Raw genomic sequence first — 18574 nt, 5'->3', positions numbered from 1 at the left:
ATTCCAGTCGTCGTCCGCACTCTTTGGCAGCTCTCATTATTCTGCAGGGTAAAGAACCTTAGATCCAGACTTTTTTTTAATTAATCCCAAAGGTGAACGGATTGTTTTCAACTCAGACTCAGACATGGCTACTGGTGAAGAGGTTCAGCCTTTTCTGAAATTTAAATGCAAAAATCTGTGGGCGGCAGAACCTGTACTTGTTTGTTATGTGAGAGAGGAACACGTAATTGTGAAAGGTGGGCACTGATTCTGCTGGAACTTCAAGGTTGCTGAATTTTGGGTGCCTTATTAACTCTTTGTGTGAATGTTGGGTTGCAGCAGACCCCTGACGCTCAATAAGTTGGACATGATTTGTGCACAGATGATGCTACACACACACACACACACACACACACTTGTCCCACAGCACCATACTAATCAGCTGCTTAGATTAGCTGAGGTAGATTTACCGAGCAGAGTATTTGACCAGTCACATCCTGGAGGGGAGCGGCTGAGGAGACGGAGAGCTTGAGAGAGTAGCTTTGAATAGTAAGGCTAATCGCCACCGGGGCCATGGGAACAAGCTAGCCACGGGGTCTAAGAATACAACGGATTGGTGCTTCAATGTGACAGCCAGAGAGCTACTCTGCTGGACAAGACAGTGACCCACAGTGGGAGGGGGATTAGGGTCATCTCGACGCGGTTTGTCACCAAAGCTAGCTCCAGCTTATACAAGAGAGAAAGTTATTAATAGAAAGTAACGGTGAACTTTTAAGAATGTCCCCAAAGAGTATAAAGACACGCTTTGAGCTACAGGAGCTGCACTGATCCATGGCTTTAATATCAACCTCTTTGATTGTTCCCTATGCCTTTGCATCCAGAGACACAGCAGAAATGTACATTAATAATGCATATGCAATGTTAGGATATGCTAGTTGTTCTCTGTGAGGTCATATTGTCTTTCACAGCCTGTTTGTTAGAATCTGCAGAAAAGCAATTTTTGCATCTTACAAGGAGCCGGTCTGTGATTTCTTTTTTTGCATGTTTGAGCTCATTTTCAGCGCATCATCTTTACATTTCTGCTGACTGTTTCCCCGAGGACAGCACGCTAATGAACACCACAGACAGTTTAACCAAAGGGATTTAACAGAAAGTACACCTAATTGAATATCATCCCTGCGTTATTTCTGTCTTCAGATGACGATCTTCACCAAATATGATCCTTAAAGGCAAACCAAAGAGTCCATCCCTTAGATGAACTGGCGCTGAATATCAATACCTGCAGTAAGAAAATCATTATCAAGTAGTGCTCCGTTCCTTCACGATCGAAGACATCCTAACAGCATGTGACCTTCAATGATCACCCTCCAACCTAAAAACATGTTGGCTCTAATTGAAACCTGTCATTCTGCACCTGAGAGTGGGGCATCACATCTCGCCTCCTCCACACAGTCACTCTCCATTAATTTTTTAGTCCATATCGACTCATTCTGTCAATATTTCTGATAAGAAAAGGGGCTGTTAAAAATCCTTGAAAGGTACGTGTGTGTGTGTGTGTGTGTGTGTGTGTGTGTGTGTGTGTGTGTGTGTGTAGGTCATAGAGCATCAGAGAGGAGCAGCATTCAGAAGAAGAGGTCATTTTTGGGATTTTAAACGACTCTGAAAAAACAGGTCTCATAGAGCTTTAGCATCTTGAAATGGAGTGAGGATGACAAAGGGTTTCTTTCAAAACAGTTTTCTTCTTGCTGGGTTGTGCATTAGTTTGAGTGAAAGAGGATCCATCCTACAAGGATCCATGTATCATTCATTTTGATTTCTATTCACTGTATAAAACATGGATGTAGTCTCAGTGATGTCACCCAGTGGATTCTGAAGCGCATATTTGAAGCCCAACAATGGTGGTCACCATTTAGAAAAATGCTCTCTCAACCTAACTCACATTTTCCACATTCTCTGTGTGCGCTTCAGTCTGTCAGCGTACTGAATAACAAAAAGGGGGATATAAAAAAAACAGGGAACTTGCTGGATTCGATTTTCATGTTTAATTTGTCCTATCTGTGTGACCCGTTGCAGGTGATATCACAGATAAAAATGATATCAAACTTCTTTTGATCAGTCATGAGAAATGATCTACAGTGCTGACATAATATAAGTGATATAGTAAGAACTCACTGGTTAAAGTAAAGACAGCATTATTTGGCTGATAGTTTGACCTGTGAATGTGCCAGATAGCTGCACAGTGGGGGTGTTGGCAGAGCAGCTAATCTCTTCAGATTAGCAGTATGCCAGCTCGCTTGACTTTTTATCAGCAGAGAGAGTGATGGCTTTCTCTTCGACTGCTGAATCATCTTTATTTATTTTTATTGGATAGACTTTTTTCTAGAGCTCGACTGATTCATGAGCCAGCTGATAATGTCGGTCGATATTAGCGTATCCAGTGAGTATCGTTATCGGCTCATTTTATTGCAGATATACGCCGATTTTACTCGATTTTATTTCCCAGTCAAATAGCATTTAATTTAAGTAACGTTGTGTTACACTAGCATTTCTCTTTCACCAGCAGAGGGCGCTATGTGCAATATAATAAGCATCATCAATATAAAGGCCCTGACACACTAGTTGGACTGTCGGTGTGCAGTTGTTTTTGCTGTGTCGCCCCCGTCTGCCTTTTTTTGGCCGATTCAACATGTTGAATCAGCGTCAGCAGTCGGTGAGAGGAATCTCTCTCAATGGCTGTTTGGAGGTTTCATTTATCTCCAGCTCTCGAGTGGTGACCGACAGCGGTGTGAAAATGGTCTTCCCGTATCATAACAACGGACTACAATGCCGGTATCGGTATCGGCGCCTTGAATCTCAAATCGGTCGGGGCCTAATGTCCTTTCTTTGTTTCTCCCTAACACTTATCTTTTCTTCTCCACCATCTCCTCTTGTCATTGTCATTCATGTCTCATAGCCTTTTCCTCCCAAATATTTTCTATTTTTCCTTTATAAATGTTGTATCCCCTTTCCTCACTAATATGTCTCTATCCCCCCTCATACTCTTCTCATTTCCTTTCTGGACACTAAACCTTTTAAGGGAAAGCTGCAGGCTGCCTTGGCTCTCAAAAAGGCAAATATTCACACGACAGAAGTGAACTAGAGGAGTCTGGGACACACACTCGGGCTGTGTAACACTCTCTCTTTTCCCTCCTCATCACAGCTATGCTTTACTATAAGGGCTTCTCTGGCTCCTCACAGCCTGCAGCTTCGAGCGTTGGCAGAGAAATAAGTGAGAATGTTGGAATAATTTTTATCAGCTATGAACACATTCTTAGAACACCATGCAAGTGTGAAGACAAACGCTGCAAATGTACGGCCGCAGAGTCGTAACCATTCATCCACACAAAATACTGCACATTGACATTTTTCGGTGAAATGACTGTTGATTAATGACCATGAAGAACATTTGCTCCCGCAGCCCGTTTATTTATGCTCTCTCTCCTTGCAGACAGACTGCACTTTGTGTGCTGTGTTGACTCGGTAAACATGAGATGGAAGCCGACCGCTGCATCAATAAATGCCACAACCAGGTTGCACTCTTATTTCTGTCCATATTAGCCGGAGAAGCTAATTATATCTGCTTGTTGGTGCTGAAGAAACCCAGCACTGATCCAAAAAAAGCCCTATCCACTCTACCAGTGAGTAACTTCAAGCTCTAAATAGCCAGGGAGAAATAAGACGGTGTAAATAAAAAGGGAAGGTGCAGCACTTATAGCATGCAAACATCATAATATGTTCATCTATCAGAATTAAAAATGGCCTTCTGTTTATCAAGAATGTAACTTGGATTTGTCCCTACTCTTGAGAATCACTTTGCTCAAAGGTATCTGTGCATTACTGAGATTATTTACTAAAACCTCTGGCTTTATTTTTCAGCCCTGCAGGAGGCAGCTTAACAGTGAGAAAGTCTGCAAAGAAATTAAGTTGTTGGGAATGTATAGGTACAATGGAGCGGCTCTGGATCAGTTAGTAGAGTCCGGTAGAAGGTCGGGAGTTCGATCCCCAGCTCCTGCAGATACTGATATCTGATGTGTCCTTGGGCAAGACACTTAGCCCCAAAGACCCCTAGAAAAGAACTATATAAGCTCAAGTCGATTTACCATTTACAATCAGAAAACCATCATCTTTGAGACTGAGGTCATGTCCTGTGTGCAGGTGAACCTAAACTTAAATGACCTTCACCTGAAAAAAGGAAAAGAGCCTGTCCTGATGTTAGAGCTCTCGACATTAGGAGTCATTGATAATTCATGTGGTGGAGGTACAATCAAAAGTGAGGAAATAACAAAAAAGGTTAATTCAAAGTATCAAGTGTTATTTTCAATAATAGGAAACAAATGAGCTTTTTTTCCCCTTTTTTTAAAAGATTTATTTTTGGGCTTTTTGTGCCTTTATTGGAGAGATAGGACTGTGGATTTGGAAATCAGGGAGAGAGAGAGTGAGTAATGTCATGCGGGAAAAGGAGCCACAGACCGGATTCGAACCCGGGCTGCCCGCTTTGAGGACAATAGCCTCCATACATGGGGCGCACTCACTAACCACTGCACCACCAGCGCCCCACAAATGAGCTTTTTTATTGCAATATTCAACAAGATATGATTTTAATTGAACTTCACCAGCCAATGGTAAGACATTCCTTTAATCAAACTGCAGGAATGTTGAATGTGACCTGTCGTTTATGAATTAAATCCCTGTGACACGTCAGTGGCCATAGATCATAAAGGGACTGTCGTAGGGTGAAGTCTGTGTGAAACAGAACATAAACATATCCTCTCTGCTCAGTGCACAGTCACTCATGTTTAGAATTTTCTTTGTTTACAGCACATCATAACTCTCTCCCCTACGCCTCGCACCCTGAGGTGTCAGAGCCGCGTGTGTGCTTTATGACACTCCCAGAGGAGACCGGGAGATTGGACGGACACGCCTTAATACCGTGAAGGTCACAACGCTGCCTTTGTGCGGACGGAGGAACAGGCGTCAGACTCTGACTGAATACAAAACAAGACGACATGTTGAATGGAGTCAGAAATGTTTGTCAGAGAGTGAAGGAGTAAAAAAGAAAAAAAGGCTGATGTTTCGGAAACGGGTTTGGTTTGTGAGTCGATTTTTATTTTATTTTCATCTGCTCTGCACTGTGGGATTTATGCCCCGACCCGCCTCACCCCTGTCCAAAAGTGCCCTCTCCCTGTGCTTTATGTCTCTAATATGAATCAGAGCAGCGAACATATGAAGTGTAAAATATGTCCACTGACTCACCTCTACCCAGCTCATCACTCTGCCTTTACTGCTGCAGGGTCCTATAGGTTTTAGATGGCGGAAGAAATGAAGGATCCAAACGTACAGACGCTCTGAGACTCTAATTGTAATCTGTATGACTTCTTAAAAAGGGAAATATTTTGAAACACCAGGAAACACAGGTACAGCTTTCAAACTCTGAGGTCGACTGAAAAGATGATTTTTCTCTTTGGAAATGCAGCCGATAAAATCCAAAGGTTTGCTCAGATTTATTATGAGTATGTCGTCATTTCCAGGGAGTTATAACTTTGCAAAATTAACATTTTCAAAGCACAGATGTGTTAAAAGAATATTCACAGTGTGAACCTGTTCTGTTCTTGCTTTTCCTTTATTTATGGTGGTGCTCACTGGGACACTATTGTTACAGTTATGACCAAAACTACAGCAAACAAATTCACTAAATAAACTCACCTCCTCCTTTAATTCTAATGTGAACAAACAATTATTGAAATTAAATGTGTTTTCTGGAATAGTTCATAAAGGTAGGAATCCAATCAACATGTGAGTGTATAGCTTTGTTTGCTCAACACTTTATTAATTGTACTTTTCAGTCGCAGAGTTGCAAAGCCACATCTGGCTTTGCAAAACTAGGAATAGAAAAACTCACCAGACGCTCTACAGGCCAGAGAGGCAGGATGCAAAAGAACGGATTTCTGCTTTTATAAACTTTTGTCGAGGCACCATGTGAGGGACACTGCGGCGGCGGCTGCAGTGAGCCCTGCACATGGTGAGGTCGTAAATCTGCTGCTGAACGCATCGGGAGTATTAAAGAGAGACTCTGATGCATAAAAATGTGAGTCCTATTCAAACTGTAGCCAGCGTGTGTGTGTTTGTCTTTAAGAGTAATCTCATGTTTGACTTCAAACAGACCGACCTAGCCTCCACCTCTGCACTTAATTAAAGTGCTATGCTACCACTGGGGCTTGTATAGGTGCAGCTAAAGCGGCTACGCTAAGTGAATTCATTATGCAGAAAAAAATTTAAAAAAAGTTTGACAGCGTTTGTTTCCTCCATGGATCTTGTTATCTTTTATCACCCTGCAGAATCAACCTCTGACAATGCGTTCAAAGGCGGGAGAGCTAAATCCTTTTATGTGTGTGCTGTATTTACACACACACACACGCACGCACACACACACACTGATTTACATTTCTGTAACTGCTGGGAAATATGAAAGAGAGGGGGCAAGAGGCCGTCGGGGCGCAGTGATTCCTGCTCGGATCACACGGGGCTGGCTGCACAGATTAATTGAGACACAGATTAATTGAGACACTAAACTTCCAGGATGTGTCTGAATGTGACATCACAGACGGGGAGAAACACACACACACACACGCACACACACACATCCTCTCAGTCTGTGTTGACATCAACTGAATGCTTATGGTAAACAATCCTCGGTACATGTGCTCTTCTGCGCAACCCATTAGCCCAACTCGCTAAGCAAACATCATTCATGCCCCACATGTCTGACAGCACGCTAAAACACACATCCATCGCACATCGTATGTCTACATGTGTGATTTTTTGATTGCAGTAGAGCCGTCGCATCAACATGCTCCATCAGGCCCCACTTCATTAAGAAACGGGGGAACAAACACGCTGCGGACATATTCAAACGAGAAATCCACTTTCTTAAATTGAATCGTAAAAAAGATGATGGATGGCTGTCAGATAGGAAAAGGTGCTTTAATAGGAATCAATATGAAAAAACCGATGTCGATCAATGTGTTAGCGAGCTGTGACTGCACGCCTCAACATCTGATTTTTGACTTTTATCACACGTGCAGGACTTCTTCCATGACATAGTCAGGTCAGTCTCATCTGGACCGAAGGGCCAAATGCAAAACAAACAACAGACTTTCCTTTTCAAACTGAACCTCACATGATTCTTTTCCACCTCTTTCAGTTAATAATTGCTCATTTTGTATCACATGTGCTCTCATGTTGTGCTCTCTGTTAATCTGAAGCTGATAAAGACACTCCGCTGCATTCAGCGCTGACCTTACTGTTTACTTTTCCGACTCCTATTTTTCCATCCCATCCGTCTGTCTCCCCGCGTTCCCTCGGCTTGAGAATCCGAGCAGATGGAAGGGGGAGCGAGCCGTCTGATGCCAGGTGGTCAAGTGGTTGAGGGAGTACGCATGGAGAGAGAGGGGGGAATGGAGAGAGAGGGGGGAAACGGAGGAGTAACTCTTGTGGTCGTTGCTCAGCGGTGTATTCTGCTCTGACCTGCAATAAGACAGCAGTGAACCTTCCCTGAGCTGGAAAAATCACCTGGATGTTTCCAGATCTTTAACCTTGCTTGTAGTAAACAGCTGAGAAACCTACTGATGTTTTTCCCTGCACTTGTCCACTTTACCTCATCACACACTTAAAATCATTTATTTATTTTATCTTAAAGGACTGCCATTAGAATAAAGGCCAGCTGCTTCTACACTTAGTCAGCACTCAAATGATTTAGGGGTTTCAGCACTCTCATCTTTTAAAAGCAACAACATGTGCTCTGATGAATAAAACATGAGAGGAACGCCACAGTTAATTCTTACTGCTGCTCTTTTTCTCCCCGTCATCCAAAGATCAACTGCTTTACTTCTACATTACGATACTTATTGCAGAGCTTAGAATGAACATGAATCATGGTGGTATTTATTTGTCCAGACTACTACCTCCTCCACTGAGAGATGTCCACTGCCCTCTCTGTTTGTTTTGTTTGTGATCACCTCCGATCTCTGGAAGGACTTCTTACAGCTACTGTGGCACATAAATACACACTCTCAACACATGCAGAAACAAACTCCCTTTTCTACCATTCATGCCAAAAATCTCCCTCAGGTTACAGTATATGCTCATTCTCACAGAGAGGTTTAAAGGCTTTATATGTGATTTTTCACACTTAAATATAATATAAATCAAGTATATCCTCTGAAAATAACTCTGTGAGTCATGACTGTCTACAATGGGTGTAACACCAGAGTCCCACTGTCTGTGATGTTTTAAGAGTTTTCCGAGTCCTATCTTCAGTTTGTTTACATCGCCGGGACGGCCGGCTGACTCCTCCCCTCACTTATAAAAGTAGTTTAATTGAGGGACTAGAGAAAAGAAGAATAACATACTGTACTCACTGCTTAACTGTGTTTCTAGATCACGCTCATTTCAGGTAAATTTACATGCAGTGTGAAGATACGAGCATCGCTAGCATTAGCATGCTAACACAACAATGCACCGCAAGTTTGTTTTGGTTTCATGCTGGAGCTCAAGGGTTGACATCTGCTGGATGAAAAAATCGCATATAAAGCCTTTAAAGAAAGTTGTGCCATAAAGAAGCTCCTCATGTGGGCAAGTTTTTTTTTAGAAAGACTAGTCAGTAACTGAGTTGATGCTTCTCCCTCCTCTGGGTCGTCAGTCTGCGCTTCAGGTGCAGAATTGGTTCACACAGTACTGGGGTTAATTATTTTTTACATATCATCCATTTTGCTTTAATTAAGGTTAAGGAGCGTGCATAGTAAAAGCTGTGGCTCATGTGTTTGACAGGTGGACGTGCTGTAGCTGTTCACCATGAGGCTAAAGGTCGGCCTGACGTCCAACTCTTTGGTTGTTTGTTGTTTTAAACAATGCCTGAATTGATTTTAAACACCTGAGCCTTAAGCTGAGTCTTCCTCCTGTAGAAGTACTCCATTCTCTCTACATTTCATAAAGTCCTCAAATGGTTTCTATCCTCTCCTCTTAGGGTTAGGGTTTGTCCGAGACAGAGAGCATGCCTGTGTGGGTGTGTTGATTTAGGGGGAAGACCATGCTAGTGCCAGGCAGAGGAATATAGTATTATTGAAGAACACTCATTTAGAAAGAGCCAACCAGGACACACAAATACAATCTATGTTTACAGTGTCTGAGGAGACACGTATAAAACTCTGACACAAGACTTTAATATGAACACAATGAACTGATTGAAAGAGACTGACCTGCTCATGTCAGTTCCTCCTTTAAAGACTTGTTAAAATGTGCACACACTAAGTGACATGTTCAGGTATTAGTTCATCCTCTGTGCCAGTATTTGTGCCAAAGAGCTTCTCCCTGTGTGTTCAGCAGATCAGCTCTTCCCCGTCAGCATGTTTGATCGAATGTTTGATTTTCAGATTCACTATTTGCAGAGCGGAGCAGTTGCGTTGCTACAGCTGATAGCGTTTGTGCACATTTAGCTCTGTTTTTTTAGGACAATATGGCAATGTATGTTTACACGAGACAAATGCATCCAACAACTTAATCAGAACAGGAACAAACAAATGTGTTTTTATTCATGCTGTGCTTAATGTGACTTTTGATCCAGCAGATGTCGCCCTTGAGCACCAGCATGAAACCAAAACAACTCGCGCTGCATTGTTGTGTTAGCATGCTAATGCTAGCGATCTTTATTATGCTCGTATCTTCACACTGCATGTAAATTTACCTGAAATGAGCGTGATCTAGAAACACAGTTAAGCAGTGAGTACAGTATGTTATTCTTCTTTTCTCTAGTCCCTCAATTAAACTACTTTTATACGTGAGGGGAGGAGTCAGCTGGCCGTCCTGGCGATGTAAACAAACTGAAGATAGGACTCTGAAAACATCACAGACAGTGGGACTCGGGTGTTACACCCATTGTAGACAGTCATGACTCACAGAGTTATTTTCAGAGGATATACTTGATTTATATTACATTAAAGAGTGAAAAATCACATATAAAGCCTTTAAAATACGTAGTTTAAAGTCATGTCCGTTGACAGCATCAAATTATTTTAAAAAGCGTTGGGAGATTATTCAACTGAAATAGCATTTGTTTCAAAAATGTAGCGAGAGGTTTAAGCAGCAGGGAGAAGATGAGGCGCATCCGTTTACTGCATGATGTAACGTGATTATCAGTTGTTTGAATCAACACTGCCCTGATTTTTACGAGATTAAATATTCAGGACAACATCAACATGGAGCCTCCAGTTTCGTCCTCACACAGCACAGAGAGAAAGGATATTAATGCCAACTAATTAGAGGTAAAGAAGGAGGGATTAGGCTGAAAGGGAGAGTATCCGATGGTGATGTAATGGATGGGCAGATGGCACAAACAGAGGAGGACACAGAGCTATTGTGAACAAGATTTACAACAGGACCATCTCATCTTTCATAGAGTTTTTTCTGGAAGCCTCTATACATTCAGCAGGAGTATAGGAGCCGTGTGAGGGAAGATTACATTGTGCAATCTCACACCTGGGTGCACCCTGCTACAAAAAAAAAAAAAAAAACATCATACTGCAGATGGTGAACATCAGAGCGGCAGGAGATCAGGGAGCAGATAGCCTGAATCACCACCCACTGCTCAGATTTTGCTGAGTCATGTAAATATGTACAGCTGCCAAACACTGGTGTAACTCATAGCATTAATAAAACATGCGTTCCGATAAGCTGTGCTGCCTATATATGGGTCAATGATGTTTATATCACAAGTGCTCTTTTGATATTGAGCATGTTTAAAACTACAACCTCATTTGGTTAAACCAAGATGGCTGCCGCTAACGGGGAACATTCTGCATCTAATTAGAGGGAGTCAATACACTGGACAGTTGTTAACATGGGCATAAAAGGAATGAGATTTCTTCTTTATCATGCCTCGCCACCTTATGTTGAACAATAATCAAAATCCATTTTCACACACGGACTGCCCCTGAAATCTTCCTGACCTGCTACTTCACACATGTGCCTCACAGTGGGAGACAGTGAGCCACATGTGTGAGACTGTCGCACGGGTAGAAGGGCTCTTCTCAGGAGGGAAGACATGACCTGAAAAGAATAATGCGGAAGTGGCAGACGATTCAGACACTATTATGATATTTTGCCTTTTATATCAGCAGAAGAACGAGGCAAAGCACATAGGGGAACAATCACAGAAGGGTATAAACATCTCTAGGACACTAGGATATAGGGAAACTTGAATATGATCTCTTTAATTTCTGCCGTTGTCTTCTTGATCTTTTATCTGTAATGTGAAAGTGAAACAGTCATACAGTGTGTCCTCAACAACGATGGTAAAATGGTTTATCAGGTCAGTTTATCTTCTATCAGGATTGATCGGGTAGAAATCGGTGTCTCCGCAAAAGAAAGTTTTCTCATCTTTCACCGAGAAATCAACAGGAGATAAAAGCGTTGATCACAGTTTGGATCAGTGTGAAACAAAGTGGAGTAAAGTTCATCAGGTGACCTCACCGTGTGTGCTCTCTAACTTTAACAGCCGACGGATCATCACAGAGCAGTTGTCAGGATTTGTGACAGAGAAGAAGACACCAACTTTTCAGAGAGGTGGGACCTTTAAACACTGCATCCACCAATCACAGCGAGGGGTGGAGATGTGCCTCTACCCGGCAACAGACTGAGAGGGTCTCCCATTACTCAGCTGGACTCATGAGGGCTGACAGAGCAAGCCTCAGGCCTGAGAGCTATACTCAGTATGGTCCTGTCTGACTATACATAGGTCATTGTACGTTTAGTTCTGAGAGAGAGAGAGAGAGAGAGAGAGAGAGGCCGATATTGCATTTTAAGGAACTTGGCAGATTGACTGGGCAGAGTGAGTGAAACATTAACACTCTTCAACCTTTGTTACTGCCAAAGGAAGCTCTGCTGGAATCTAGACAAACACATCTCATTAGTCAGTCCCCCCCAGTCTGTGTGGGTGTGCGAGTGTGTTCCACTGCCAAAACTGTGGGTGTGTGTTTGAGTGTGTGTCTGCTCGCCCACCACCTGCATATAAGCACAAATAAAGTTGTTGAAATCTAAAAAAAAACTAAAAAAACCCTCTTTCACCACCAGTTCAGCCCGTCTTCTTCCCCCTCCCTTATCAAGAGCGACAACAGAGCCCAGAGCAGCCTCTGGTTTCATCTCATCGCAGCCTCAGGGTTTCAATTATAACTCTGAACTTCACACTGAACATTAAAAAAAGGCTTTAATCAATGCAGAACACTTTGTCCTTGGAAAATTCAGCTCGCATGTCGTGCACGCCAGCACATTAACTCCTGGACCATTTGTTTTTGGTGTTGACACCTCCTCTAATGCTGAAACTGTAAATCACTGAGCGAGGGTGACGGCGCTGACATTACCAATTCATGCAATAACAGAGATTGCTGAGCACACACTCGGAATATACAATCTACTTATTCTCCACTTTGCAAATTGTGTTTTTCATGCTATTACATAATTCTGAGCAGTGTCGTCGCACTTCATCAACACCAAGTTTTTTTTGCACATTTGCACATTCAGGTATTTGTTATGTAGCCCCAAATAAAATTTTGTACTATTTGTTGCCTCTGCAAAAATGTGATAACCATCACCCAGTAAATTTTACATCAATCAATGATACCTGGAAACACTCCGCTGGAGCAGATACAAACAGAAACAGTAGGATAGGAGGGGGAAAGCAGGAAACACTTGAAAACCTTCCTTAACTTTTTGGGGTGAGCTGCTTGTGTGAACACAATCATCAGACTCTTTTTTTCACTGCCACTTTAGCCGGGAATTTTCCTGGCAGCCCCTTTGTGAATTTTCAGCATGAAAAATGGGTAACCCGACGTGACAATGCAACAGGAAATATAGAGGAAAATTCATCAGGAGCAAGCGGGAGGGAGTGGGGACGTTTGTATCGTGCGTCCACAGCATGACCATTGGCTGGAAGCCAGATCGGCATCTCAGTATGTAACGAAACTTACTTTCAAAGTGTGTTCTCCTCTTCCCTTTTGTTGTTATTATGAATGTGTCAAACTACACTTAGCATTTATTTAAAGCATAGCGTCAGACTCTGCTGCTTCATTTCAGGGTGAAATGTGTTGCTGTAGCCTTTGATTTTTCTGTCAAGTGTCAGGAAGGCATCACAAGAACTCATCCTCTGAAATGAAGCAGAGCAGCTGCGGGCTTCGGTCTGAACACTCAAAAAGAAGGGTGAACGGACAAATTGTGTTTTAGAAATGAAGGAAGATTTCACTGAGATTAGCACCTCAGGGCTCAATGTTTCTGGTAGCAACCCTGTGTGAAGAAAAATAATAAGTGGACTTCAAAAATGCTCAAAGTGTTGGGAGTCTGCTGTGACAGAAAACACTTGTATGATCCGGTTTGTCTTTTAGGCCGCAAAAGTTAAGCTTGACTCTCAGATTCTAAATTCAAACAGTGCAGCTGTGGAGTTTCTCCTAATCAGAGTTCGGGGGATGAAAATAAAAAGCAGCATAACTTAGGTAATAAAAACAGGTCCCGCCCTTTCTAAGGTGTTAAACGGATTCAAAGACAACACTGTGTGAATGTGGAGGCCAGAGGCTTTTCCCCTCTTATCCAAACACAGCAGCAGAGTCCTGAGCTGCAGCCCTGTCCATGCACACACAGAATATTTCAGCAGACAGGATGTTTGGCGGAGGGGTCACTTCCCAAAAATGCCTCCCAGCACCGATACAAACGTGTCCTTGATTTGTGCCTGCTTCACATCAAAGTTATAAAAGTGCTCTTGCATGAAGAGCGAAGAAATACCGAGAAAATAGTTTCCTCAACATGTGTTTTCCTCACTGTTATCGCTCATTACTGACCAGTAAAAGATAACAAAGAGTGAGAGATTGGGCTTTTTAGGTGGTGCAAATGGGCTGCTGCATTATCCCTTGTGGAAAAACTCCCAGAGGAGCTGTGGCTACGTCTGGGCATGCTCACTGACTTGTTATTAACATAGCAGTCAGACCAGCCCTGCAGTGTTTACATTTGACATCTGAGGTCAGAAATGACTGAAGGTTGATGTTGGTTCCTGGAGCTGCAGCTTGATGAAGTGGAAGAAGATAAGCTGGTCCACGTGGAGCTACATTATAAAAACAGTGATAACACCTCAGAGAATCAACTCAGTTAAAGTTGTATTATAATTGCCTGTCATTCATCTATTTAGTTTGACACATCTGCTTCTCCTGCTTACCAACGGACAGGAACATTAATGCGTGACATTGGAAAGCACAGTGTGTACAGGCCTGGCTGTTTGAGTGGGAGTCTTTTTTTTTTTTTACAATACATTTGTGTCCGAGTAGAAGCATAAAGACATGAGCAGAATTTCTCTGACAAATCCAGCCTCGTCGCTGAATGACTGAACGACTGTTTTCATTATAGAAGAAGACAAAATGATTTTTTCTGCTGCAGATAAAAGCAGATTTTCTGCTCATTTCTGGTTAATGTATCTAAATGTGCTGGCTGAATCTTTTTTTGACTGTGCGACATGTTGTTATGAGGGCATGACAGTCAGACGTAATAGGTGAGGATTTTAAGATTTCCTTCAAAATTTCTGACCTTAAAGGCAGTGTTGGTAATTTTCTAAAACTTGCATGGTTTTGAAAAGTAGCCTTCCCTCAGTGCTCCGTCTGCACCCACCCCCCTCCCCTCTGTACTCCCTCTAAAGCCACGCCCCCTCACTTACATGCACAGAGCGCCGTTGGTCCAGAAGCGGACCTCAGCTCATGCTTTGAGTGTGGGCTCGTGCATGCATGGGGTAGAGAGCGAGCAGGGAGAAAGGGAGGCGTGTGATTGGTTCTTCAGATTGGTACCTCGTGGCAGACATTGGTTGAAGTTTTTACAGGCTTACAACTGCTACAGATGACGGATTTTCTTTGTACATCTTTTCAGAGCACATGAGTTATTAATGTCTGTCAGGACCTAAAGACAATTTCAAACACAAACTTGTCAGGGCAGAGCTTTTTTTGTGTGTTTCTCGTTGAAAAGAAGAAGTCGATTACAGTAGTTGCTTCAGAAACCCTGTGGTACCCGGGTCAGGATTGCGGCCTCTCCTCAGGTGCCTTGTTGACTCTTGGAAAAAAGCAGAACAGGTGCCTCCAAAGTCCCCTGAGGTATTGATTATATGTTCACAATTCCTGCAGGACAACAATGAGTCAGCGTTGTCCTCACAGCCACTGACCATGTTGGATCTCCCTCACCGCCTCGGTGCCCATGTACTGTCAAACAAGCTTTTTAGACAGCATGTGGGGAAAAATAGCAATCACACGCTCGCACATGCTCTACACTCCTGAAAATATCTTGAAATTGCCCAGTGGGGCTGCATGTGAGAACTCAAACGTACAAATCTTTTCACTCAGGCTTTCAACCTGAGAGAGTGAGTGGGCGTGTAATGACGCTGCTCACGTTGCACGGAGCTGCTGTTCTGTTCTGCTTCCCTTCAGCTGCCTGTGTGATGCTTTTAACTTGTTCATTTGTATCGACTGATTTAAACAGAGTGTCATGCATTAACAATATGCCCCGTTTGAAACAGGATTACAAAGACTCCTTCATTAGTAGAAAGAGAGTGCTCCAAAATATTTCAAGATTTTGAACAAACCGTTTCTCAAAGGTGTTCTTAACTCATTATAAAAGATGACAATACAAAAGAAAATGAGATTCATTCTCCACTTCTCCTGATAGTTCACTCAGTCTGTGTTCCTCTGTGATGATTTTAAATCTGAAAAGCTAGAGGAAGGTTTCCTGTTCTCTACTGAGCAACCAAAGATCTCTGACGTCTTGTGAAGTTTGCTTTGACAAAAATTCTGTAACAAAATTATGCTTGATTTGAACATATGTCGGTAACCAACAATTTTTTCGGCTGTGGCTCAGTTTGTAGAGTCGGTTGTTTCTCAACCGGAAGGTCGAGGGTTCGATCCCCAGCTCCTGCAGCAACATGTCCAATGTGTCCTTGGGCAAGACACTTAACCCCGAGTTGCTCCTGCTGCTTCGTCTGCGGTGTATGAATGTGATTAGTTACTTCTGATGGTCTCTTTACTCAGCAGCCTCTACCATCAGGGTGTGAATGTGTAGGTGTGACCTGCAGTGTGAAAGAGCTTTGAGTAGTCAGAAGACTAGAAAAGAAATATACAAGCTCCATTTACCATTTCTCTTAAGATTTGTTTTTTTCTGATTCCATCCAGACTGCAGGGTAAATGATTTCTATAGATGTGTTGTAATTTAGCTTCACCGCAGACAGCATGAAAGTGTAGCCTAAAGAGAATTCTGCACTTTACTCCAAAGAAAATTGTCTTATTGAGCCTGCTATCCAACATATTAATGTAATGATTCCACAATCATTAGTATTGTGGATATGTCCTCCTTACACATGTTGTAGTATCCGAAGCTGTGCAGTACTCTTTTCAGTACTCTTCCGCCGTGTCTTAAAAAGTTTGAAAGAGAAAGTCCAGTCATTGGAGGAGCAGAGTGTCTGGATGTCTGTAGCTGAAAGAGTTATAAAGTTAATTGAATATTGAGATTTACAAACCATGTCAATTTCCAAGATCGACATCTCTCCAGGGGTCACGGTGCCACCAAACTGCTCTTTTCCTGCAAAAGAGTCAGAGTGACACTTTCTTTCATACACATGGTGTGGGTTTCAAATTTGCCACAGTGATGACTCAGGCCGTCTCGCAGCATATTGTACCACAGCTGGGGATCATCATCACTCTGTGCAAAGAGCATCTATGCTGCTGTTCACCGAGGGGAACAAAGTCAATATTGGATACATTTTCTGGTGAGAGGATGATAGAAAAGTCTAATAACGTCTGTGAAAGACTCTCCAGCTGTAGGGTGTCAAACTCAAGAACACACAGAGCGACCAAACACACACTTTGGAGGCAGCAGCAACACACTGCAGGATTTCTCATTCCTGTTTAATGGCGTCATTAGCGTGTCCTTGGTGACAAGGTGGACTGTGATGTAATAAGTGATTCAGCCGGGCCGGGGGCGGTAAATGAAATAATCTCCAGGATAAATGACATTGTGACCCCCATGCTGCTGCACACACATGGCACATTATTTTGGACTCCAAGTATCCTCCCTCTAAAGGAGACTATACCATCATCATTAAGCATTGCTCTCGTCATCATTTGGCATGTGGTGCTGTGTACGTGTGTGTAAAGACATGTACTGAATGCACTCTGAGCAGCTGTTGAAGGTGTGTAGGTTGACATTTCATGGCTTTTTTGAAAACAGACAGTGGGAGGATGTTGCCCTTCAGAGACAGCGCTGTATAAAAAAAAAATCGGCAACTTTTACAGCCTCGAAATCAATTACAGCGTGTAAAATATTCTCATGCAGATGTGATCTTCTCATGCACGACATGAAGACACAAATGTACCCATCGGCCTTGAGGGAGAAATGAGTCATTCGGTGAAGAGATTAAAAACAATCCTCGTTATCCGTCAATTGCATTTATTCTTCTCATCCTTCTCATCCTTCTGCAAACCTATATATAATATAACACACGTTGGCAATCACTTAGATATGTAAAAATATAGATTATTCCATCTGCCGGAGGGAAGCAGCATTTTTCCTCACAAGGTTCTTTGTTTAAACCATGAAAAACTGAATTACAACCTGCAGCAGCAAGAAAATGATGATAGAAAGCACCAGTTGAGACTGTCAACACTGATTTATTTTCTAAAGAATGAACTGGAGGTGAGCGATTAGTCTCATTTATTCCAGTAAGACGTAACATGCTAGCTAATGTTATCCTCAGAATCACTCACCTCTTGACCTTCTCTTTCTCTTTTGCTGTTAGGGTGTGACTTTCTCAAATGTTAATATCATCTCAATCAAATCATCACAGTGGCCCACATGAGTGTGAAAGCTGTTTGAGAGGTCAAAGGTCAAATATGTAACGCTCTCACATTACCAGAAAATTTCGGCCAAACGTTGCCTCGGACAAAGGGCCCCTGATCCGCATGAATCAGGAGTAAATAGTCCTGAAACTGTAGTCTGAGTTCTCCTCACATCTCCCCATGTCTCCAGTGTTCGAGAGGGAGAGACAGGATTGAAGATTAGATTGAACCTCTCATCTCTTCAATCCCTGCACACCAGACTTCTGAACTTCTAACAAGCAGCCAGCGTGTATCCACTACCTGCTCGTCCATCCTGCAGATTTGAGAGAAACCGCCGCACTCTGAATGAACTGTAGGATGCTGACAGCTGGAGGGACCGAAGGCAATTACAGAGCTGGAACAACGCTGCTGCTGGAGTCCCCTGATTGAAAAACTGACTGAAGTACAGTTCAGTTCAAATTTCAGGATTGGATCGGTATTGTGTTACTGCCGACTGACGATTTTACTTTGAAGTGGACGTTTAAGAAAGCTAATTCATGGGCTCTGAAGAAGAAAATCTTTTTCTCCTCTGACAAATGAATGTCAGTGAATTTGGTGTTTTTTGCCCGATGAGCGGTGTGACAAACATCCCTCCATTGAGATATTTAACGTCTTACATG

The sequence above is a fragment of the Labrus bergylta genome, chromosome 16 (assembly GCF_963930695.1).
Source record: "Labrus bergylta chromosome 16, fLabBer1.1, whole genome shotgun sequence".
Classification (NCBI taxonomy): Eukaryota; Metazoa; Chordata; class Actinopteri; order Labriformes; family Labridae; genus Labrus; species Labrus bergylta.
The sequence above is the reverse complement of the archived record's forward strand: the minus strand, read 5'-3'. Positions refer to the sequence as shown.